This window comes from Sinocyclocheilus grahami, unplaced genomic scaffold (assembly GCF_001515645.1).
Source record: "Sinocyclocheilus grahami isolate Dianchi unplaced genomic scaffold, SAMN03320097.WGS_v1.1 scaffold68.1, whole genome shotgun sequence".
Lineage (NCBI taxonomy): Eukaryota > Metazoa > Chordata > Actinopteri > Cypriniformes > Cyprinidae > Sinocyclocheilus > Sinocyclocheilus grahami.
Window position 1 is genome coordinate 225,916 of NW_015505247.1, and position 8,401 is coordinate 234,316.

The following is an 8,401-nucleotide window of genomic DNA, read 5'->3' on the forward strand; positions in this document are numbered from 1 at the left end:
TGGGTTTTCATGTTTTTGAATCATCGCTCCGGCCTGACAGGGCATCATAACAGTATGGTAGGGGCATAACATTTCCGTCACACGCTTGAGGTATTCGGCCAATCATAACGCACTGCATAGCTGGCCAATCACAGCACACCTCGCTTTTTCAGAATGATGAGCTTTGTAAAAATCGACATGTTTCAGAAAGGCGGGGCATATGACCCCTTTAAGATTTTAGAATATTTAATGAATTATTACTTTTGACCAGTAGTGTATTTTTAGTGATGTTAAAGTTAACTGTAAAACTGCTCTGGAACAACATTTATAGTGAAAAGAGATATAAAATATTTTTTTAATTATATATATATATATATAATATAAAGTTTCAAAAAAGTTTGAAAAATACAATTACAGATACTTGGGGTGGGCTCATACGTAAGTATCCAACCACCCATAACACCCAAGCAACCACATAACAACGTTCAGTCAGAATCATTTTTCTGCATTGTTTTTTTTATCTAAACATAACTTTATCCAAAAGTCACATCAAAAAATGCAAAAAAAAAAATTATAAAATCTGATTTTGAGGAAACAAGGCAAAAATTATAATCCATCTGGACTTTTGTGTGTTTGACAATCATTATTTTTCAGATTCTGCTTGATGTGTTATACAAATTGGACTCCATCAACCCTATTTTTTTTAAAAAACATCCAATACAGTCACAACCCCCTCACTGTCACTAAAATCTTATGATTGTGTGCATTCTTAAGCACTTCCTGAAGCGTGACTAGGCATTTCCTTGATACCCTTCATTTTTAGCTTCATAAACAAACATGACAACAAGTAAACTTGTGCAGCTGGCCAGGCCCTTTGAATGCACACCCATTGGTCCACACCACACCACAGCTCTGGTCTGGGTTTATTTTGGAGTCGTTTTCCGTTTACACATGATTTGCTCTGGATTGTGTTTAATACACTTTGGTTCTCAGCGGGGGTGTCCTTGGGCCCCTCACCCTGACAACTGTTGCCGAGGCAGTGAAGACCAGACCAGTGCCAGTCAATGGATTTCATTCAGTCTGTACTTCCTGAACAACAGAAAGAGGGAGGGAGAGAAGAGAAGGAAAAGAGAGAATGAGAGAGAGAGGAAACAGTAAAGTTTTGCGCTGGCATCTTCTTCTTACGCTGTCGTTGCCAGCTGTCCTTAAAAATCCACCGCACCACACAATGCACTGGCCTCACTCTCTCTTTACCCATTTCCCTTCTGCCAAGCGGATCCAACCGTGATCAATCAACACATCTGGAACACACACACCACCTGCAGACAAAGAAATCTGGACACCCAACATGCTTATTGAGAATGCATGTAATTTGCACTACTGAGCCTTCCTGTTTGTATCTGCAGCTCAAGCCAAGTGTTCATACCCAACCGAGAAGACAAGGGCAGGCTACAGCAAAAAGGAGGCAGAAAAAAAACGATGTCCTATAGTATAAGCCCATTCCCTCACTCCAAACTATCATATTAGAACCAAGCAGGTGTGTGTGTGAGCATGTGGATGCATCTGAAGCTGCAGAACCGCCAATATCACACAATGCTGGCGAGAGCTGCTGTTCTCCACAGCTTCAAAACGACTTTCTCACAGTTTTAAATACCTTAAAAAAAGTTGAATATGTTTGATTGAATGATTCAAAAGCCTATTCATTAAGACGGTAATTTACTGAATGAATCAGCCATATTGAATGAAAGATTCAATTGACTCACCATTAAGACTGACTTGCCGCCACCTATTGGCAGTTTTACTGTGGTTTCAAATTTAAACTATAAAAAAATCTTTATTTATATTCAAAATGAAATTTTTAATACAATCTCATAGCATTACTTATGCAATTGCAGTGTAAATGCATTCATGCCCCCTCTGAGCTGTATAACACTTCAGGTGCAGTTGCACATTTGTAATGCAAAGATGGACTTTGTTGATACTGATATTCATTTGATTGGTAACGGCCTTATAGTGTCTTATTTTTCTAATTGAATTTATTGATTAGATGTATAACATTTTTTTTTTAAATACATGTAAAAGACACGTACATTTAGGTACCAGCACACTCAGCAAAATACTGTCTAATTATCATTATCAACACAATTCCATCATATCAAAAAGGACATCATATAGCACAATTTTTAAATATATATATTTATATTAAATAACATTAGAATGCTAAAAAAAAAAATATATATATATATATATACTGTATATATTGTTTGGCTGTGTATCCTTGTTCAAGTACTCTGGTTTGCTACACTAAAGCAGAGCTGCTGTGCTTTATATAAAGCAGTGCAATTCATCCTCCACTGCACTGGCTCTGAAATTATCTTTGAATAATCTGTGGTGGCTGTTAGTTTTGCCACACTGACTGAATCTGGACCACAACCACCTTGCTAACACAGCATGTCTACGAAAACTCATCCACCCCATCAGGTCTGAACGACACAAACACACGAGTGGTGCGCCACACATACATTACACAAACACACACTTGGAAGCTAAAAGTCTGTGCTAAGCATTATCACCAGGTTTGCAGTGGAAAGTGTGTAGAGCATCATCAGAGGTATGATAAGAGGAAGAGAAAGAGAACTGTTGCCAGGCAACCAGACTTGCTTGGCAGGGGCTCGGATGGATGTTTTTAGGACTGAACTGAAAGCCTCCAGTTAACCTTTTATTCATATTTTACGCTAATATTTGCCCTTGTACAGTAGCATCAGTTCAAAAATAGAAAACTGCAATCTTATTTATATCTGAAAATAAATCAAATTAGCCAAATTATATTAGAAACAAACACAAATATTAAAAGATATGAAGACACATGTCACATACGCAAGATTTATCAAAAATGGGGAAAACAAACAGAATAATCAAAATATTTCAAATTTTCAGTTTGATAAGTTTTCTCAAACATACAGTATATGTTGATATATATGATGTTTGTATGTATATATGTTGTTCTAACAAAGTTGTATATATAAATAAAATATATATATTGTTGACATGGTTGCTACATATAAAAAAATCTACATATTTATATATGTTATGAACTTATATCTTTATTTACTCAGAGAACATATGTATATGAAAATTATATATGGCCTTATGAGTAACAATGTATATAGCAATATCACTCCTGATATAGGGCAATATATGCAGGGCTCCAGACTAACATTTTTGAGCAGTGGCACCAGCGCCACTACATTCTACAGATGGTGGCACCAGAGGCAGATCTGGTAGCACTGGGGCGGGGGATTTTTATATTCTACTCTTAATAAATGTACCATTATTCTTCTATAGTATTATACTGAACTGACCGCCAACTTCAGTGATTAAAAAAGGAGCGCTCTTTATTTGCTTAATATGCAATTCTGTCGCAAATTAAAGACATAGCAATACATACATTTACATATGTATTGCCAACATTTTATTATAGAACATCTCAAATGAAAAGGGAGTTTATAGTAATGTTAATATTTAGCCAGTCCCCAAACTTATTCTCTCAGATGGCTTGGGCATGCAGAGCATGCTGAATGCCCCTGATATGCACACATACAAAACTTAGGGAACTTTACTTGAAATCATCCATCATCGAGATAAGAAAAAGGGACAGGTTTGTTCCATTGCAAACTATAAAAGACGCAATATACAGATATCCAATATACAACATATTGTCTATGATCCCGATGTGATGAAGGCCATCAGGTTCCTGTTTGGAGCTTCTTGAAAGCATACAGCATTATTCAAAACTAACATTTTCAGGATCACACTGGGATGTTGACTTTGAATGGGAGATGACTGAGATGGATTCTAATCTTGCTGGACACATGAGTGGCCTGTCTTTTAACATACAATGTTTGTTTTGTGTAATTTATGAAAATATCTATCAAGACCATTCTGAAAACATACCCAAGACTTCCAAAGCCTCAAATTGTGTGTGTGGCCAGAGATGAGATACCAGATACCTTTGAAGCAACGCCAATCTTGCCATGTCACCTCAGAGGATCACCTGGTGTCCGTGGATCAGACCCATTTTAAACTTCCTCCTTGTCACCACCTTCTGCTTTCTGCAATAGAAATTATAAAAATAAAAAGAGAAAAAAGCAATGTGGTTAAAAGAGTGCAGAAGCATCTATGAAACACAGAACTAGGAAGTAAAAATCAACCTTATCAAAGTCTCCTCAGACAATATGCACATCTACAGTAAGTGATTTCAGGTAGGCATGTGTCTAGGTAGTTTGTCACTGGTCTGAATGAGCCGCTGCGTCATGAAAGTTTACTATTTGCATATATATTTTTAAGCCTTGTCAGTTTGACCATTCTAGCGATTTTGAAGCATTCAAGTACAAGAAACAATATAACTCAATTCAGTACACTGAATTGAGTTCTCTTTCGTGTTTTCTTTAAAGGACAAATACATACAAAATTATGCCAAAATACCTGTCTTGGCGAGTATGCTTAAAAAAGTTGATTATATCTTCAGTGTACATAAACCATTAAGAAAGAAATCAGATTTGTATCATCATACTGTCTTAAAGTGTCTGCAGCCTAATTTACTAGCTGTCTGTGTCCTTAATATGAATCAAAAATGAAAAAATATATATATAAATAATAATAATATAAATAATAATAAAAAAAATCACACTTTTTCATTTTTATCTTTGTTCTATTTATTTTAGTGCTGTCAATCAATTAAATCACACATTTTTTTTCTGAAATTAATTGCGATTAATCACACCTAACATGAAAGTTTTTAAATATATTTTTATATTGCAATAATTTCACATTAAATCTCCAAATTAATGTAGAAACAACATAAAGACAATATTTAATATTGGTTTAATGGCATCTTTTTATGACTGAAGGCAAGCATCACTGATACCAATACTACTAGGCAATTGTTGTTGTTTTTTATGTCTAATATTTTACCATTGAAACTAACCATTAAACATTACAGTATAATTGGGAGCTAATAATTTTAACATTGATTAGACTTTAAAAAAAATACAACTTAATTTAAGTGAACTTAAAACAATCTTCATGACTTTTTGATGACATAACTACGACATTACAGCATGCTCATAGTTTCTTCTGCGCTTTAATATGAAATGATATACAGCGTGTTGCAGCATTTGTGCGTGCAGTTGAAGAGTACATGCTACGATGAGCACAGTATAACAGGAACAGGAAAACAGGAAAATAGTTTTTTACTGACATATGGCCTGCCCTGGCAACATCTCATCTCAGCTCCTCGTCCCCTGTACCTTTTCCATGCTCGTTTGACTAGCACCTGGCGCTGAGGTGAAGTTGGAGTGTACGTCTAAAAAGACTCCCGTTTGATGTGGCGTCTAAATAAACGCTATTATTGTCAAGAAAAAAGCAGCAGTTGTGAGTGGGGTGGTCAACCGTAGCTTCGCCCCTGCGGTAATTGTGTTAAATATTTTGAACACGTTAAACTGAAAAAAAATGTATCGCATACTTTAATTCGTTAATTTTGACAGCACTGATTTATTTATTTCTGCTTTTGCTTGTAATTTGTTTATTTGTTTTTAATTTATTACTGACTGTTTACTCATTTACAACTTTAATGTTTATAATGACCATAATGTTTAAAATGTATATTTGTCAGGCTCGTAATTTTTGCTGTGGTATCGAAATTGAAAACGAGAATTGTAAAATTTAACTGGTATCTAAAATTTGGGTGTCATTTAAGCTTATTTATAAAATACAAGATAACATGAGTCAAAACAACGGAAACAATAACTTTTTGTTGTTGTTGTTGTTGCTGTTGCAGGGCCAGTGAAAATGTTAGCAGGGCAAGTAAAAATCTGAACCACTGGCCCGCCTGTAATGTAAAATCTTTAGCTTTGAGCCCTACATTAAGAAAGATTAACTTGTTTATTGAGCCACAGGGTGCTCAATTTGTGTGCATTAACTGTGGTTATGTCAAAGAGAGTGATAATCAGGGGCTTGTGCAGACTCACTGAATTAGAACTTAAGTGTGTGCCTGACAACTGCATTTAAGAGAACTGATGCCATGGGCCAAATTTAAATAAAAACTAAAATATAAAATGAAAAAAAAAAGTCAGCAAAAAGGGGCACTGATGTTTTGCACCCACTTGGGGTCTATCTGTGCACATTCCTGCTCCAGATGTCCTCTTCTCCGCTAGATTCTAAGCTGGTATCATACTGTGGTGTTTGTCTTGTCTCTCTCGGCATTCTATGTGTTCTTCTTGCCTGGCTCACTAGGTACTGTATCTAAACCATTGTTTGAATCTCATCCACAGTCTCTGTGACTTCTCCTGTGCTGTATTTCCTTCTGCTGTTCCTGAGGATGACTACTCTCATAACCATTGGTGCATTAACATATCCTCAAGACAGGGCTGGCTTACGCGATTAATGTTTCTGCACCAATTAAAGTTCCTGGCATTCTTTATGAATTTTAAGGAGAATGCTGGTTAGTCATGGCCACATAGCTGACATGTATGAATATAGCTTTTTCCAATATAGTTAATCGAAGGTAGTGTAAAATAACTACAGTGAAATTAATAATTCAAATAATGTTTAGTGGACTGCATTCAGTGTAAATTTCCTGAGATTCTGCAGAGGAATTATACAGATGTGCTTAAACAATGTTACTGTCATTGTGTTGTTAGTGCCAATATCTCACCTTCGGGTACACGGATGTGGGCTGATCGAATCATCGAGCCCAGAATACAACCGAGAGAGTCCATCTTTTTTCTTGTAAGGGTATCCTGGTTTCAGGATCTGGGTACATTTCTGGTTCTGTAAGCAAGAAATGTTTAGTGTTGAGCAAACGGTTCAGCAGTGAATCACGTTCAGTGGAGAAGATCCAAAATCCAAACTTTAGGGGTTTGATGCTTTTTATCTCTGCCCTTGTTTTCTAGTCTTTTTCTACTTAGGAGTCAGTCAATAATATGTGCAAAAACACTAATAAAATAATCAAAGACCAAAGGGAAACTTACCACCGATTCGTCGTCCACATCCAAAGTCAATCAGCTTTATCTTCAAGGATGCTGTATTGAATGTTTTTCGAATTTATGTCTCCGTGGTAAACCCCATGGTCTATACACTCCTTTGCAGACCGGACAATCTGAACCATTAGTGTCTGCACAACGTTCTCTTCTAAGCGTCCACTGTTGAGCTCAAAGAACCACTGCAGTGTTTCACAGTGCTCAGGATACTCCATAACCAGACTAATTGTTTCTGGGTCTTCAAACCACTCGAACAGCTGTATAATATGAAGGCTAGGAGATTCCTTCACCAGACTCATCAGGACCACTTCAAATGGGAGGTTGTAGGGATAGCCGGCCTAAAGAAAATGTGTTCAACTGTAAGTCAGCTGGATATCTATCCATCTTATTTTTCAATGTGGAAGTAAGCCATTTTCTGTGAATGTGCGAGACTTCCAGTTCAATAGCCGCTGTTGGGAAATAACGAGAAGAATAAAAGCATGCAGTAAACGGTAAAACTGTTTGCACTACAAACCAGCAGGGATGGCCACTATTTAAAATACTTGTATATAAAATAATATTTGAAATACAAAATACTTGTATAATACAGTCAACCTCTTTATCAGGGTGCTGATTTAGTTCAGACACACCCCCTCCCCCAACCCCAACATCTGAATGGAGCTGCATCTATATAGCTCCATTCAGCATTGGGTGAGCGATTTTTCTGGAATAAGATTAGGTGTCGATGTCATGGTCAATTGTACATGTTGATTAAAGTTAAAATAGTGCATCATTCAGATTAGCCTTCAGTTAACATGAAAGAATAAAAGAGCACTGACAAAGGGAAAAAATACTGTTAGCCAATCAGTTTTAATAGTCAATCGACTGTTGTTGTTTTTTTATCAACTAGCTTGTCAAATGTGTTTAAAGCATTACTGCATGTTAGCGCTGGGTGACATGACAATACATATCGTGGTGATGATTTAAAGTGTGAGTCGACTGAACTTTCTCTAAATTGTTTACATAGACGATGCCTGTCGGGGTAAGCAAATACATCTGTGCAGCTTTTAGTGGGCAGGAATTATTGGAACGAGTTGAAAAGAAAGTATGGATGAATGAGTAATAGAATGTGCTGTGCTTGGTGCAATTGCACTTATTATAAGTGTATATGTGTGTGTCCTCTATACTTCTATGGCTCTCAATAGATTCAGTGGTTGGAGTTGGGTTAATACTCCTTGACCAGTTCTGTTGCTACTTTATGATTACATTTCTGGCTACATTTCAAATCAAAACATATTGATCATTTAATAACTGTTGTAATGCTAAAATGTTTGTTTTCAACTTCCAAATAGGTGTCCAATGTTTGATAAATAAATATTTGATTGCTGAATATTGTACCCTAA

At 36.2% G+C, this 8,401-nt stretch overlaps 1 long non-coding RNA gene across 1 annotated transcript; it reads right to left on the minus strand.

The window, feature by feature from the left end:
- Window positions 1–1,179: 1,179 nt before the first annotated feature.
- Window positions 1,180–7,181, minus strand: LOC107585239 (uncharacterized). The gene is made up of 4 exons (XR_001609221.1): window positions 7,011–7,181; window positions 6,695–6,810; window positions 3,990–4,091; window positions 1,180–1,314 (listed from the first exon to the last, which is right to left on the minus strand). It is a non-coding gene; the product is annotated as an uncharacterized lncRNA (long non-coding RNA).
- Window positions 7,182–8,401: the final 1,220 nt, after the last annotated feature.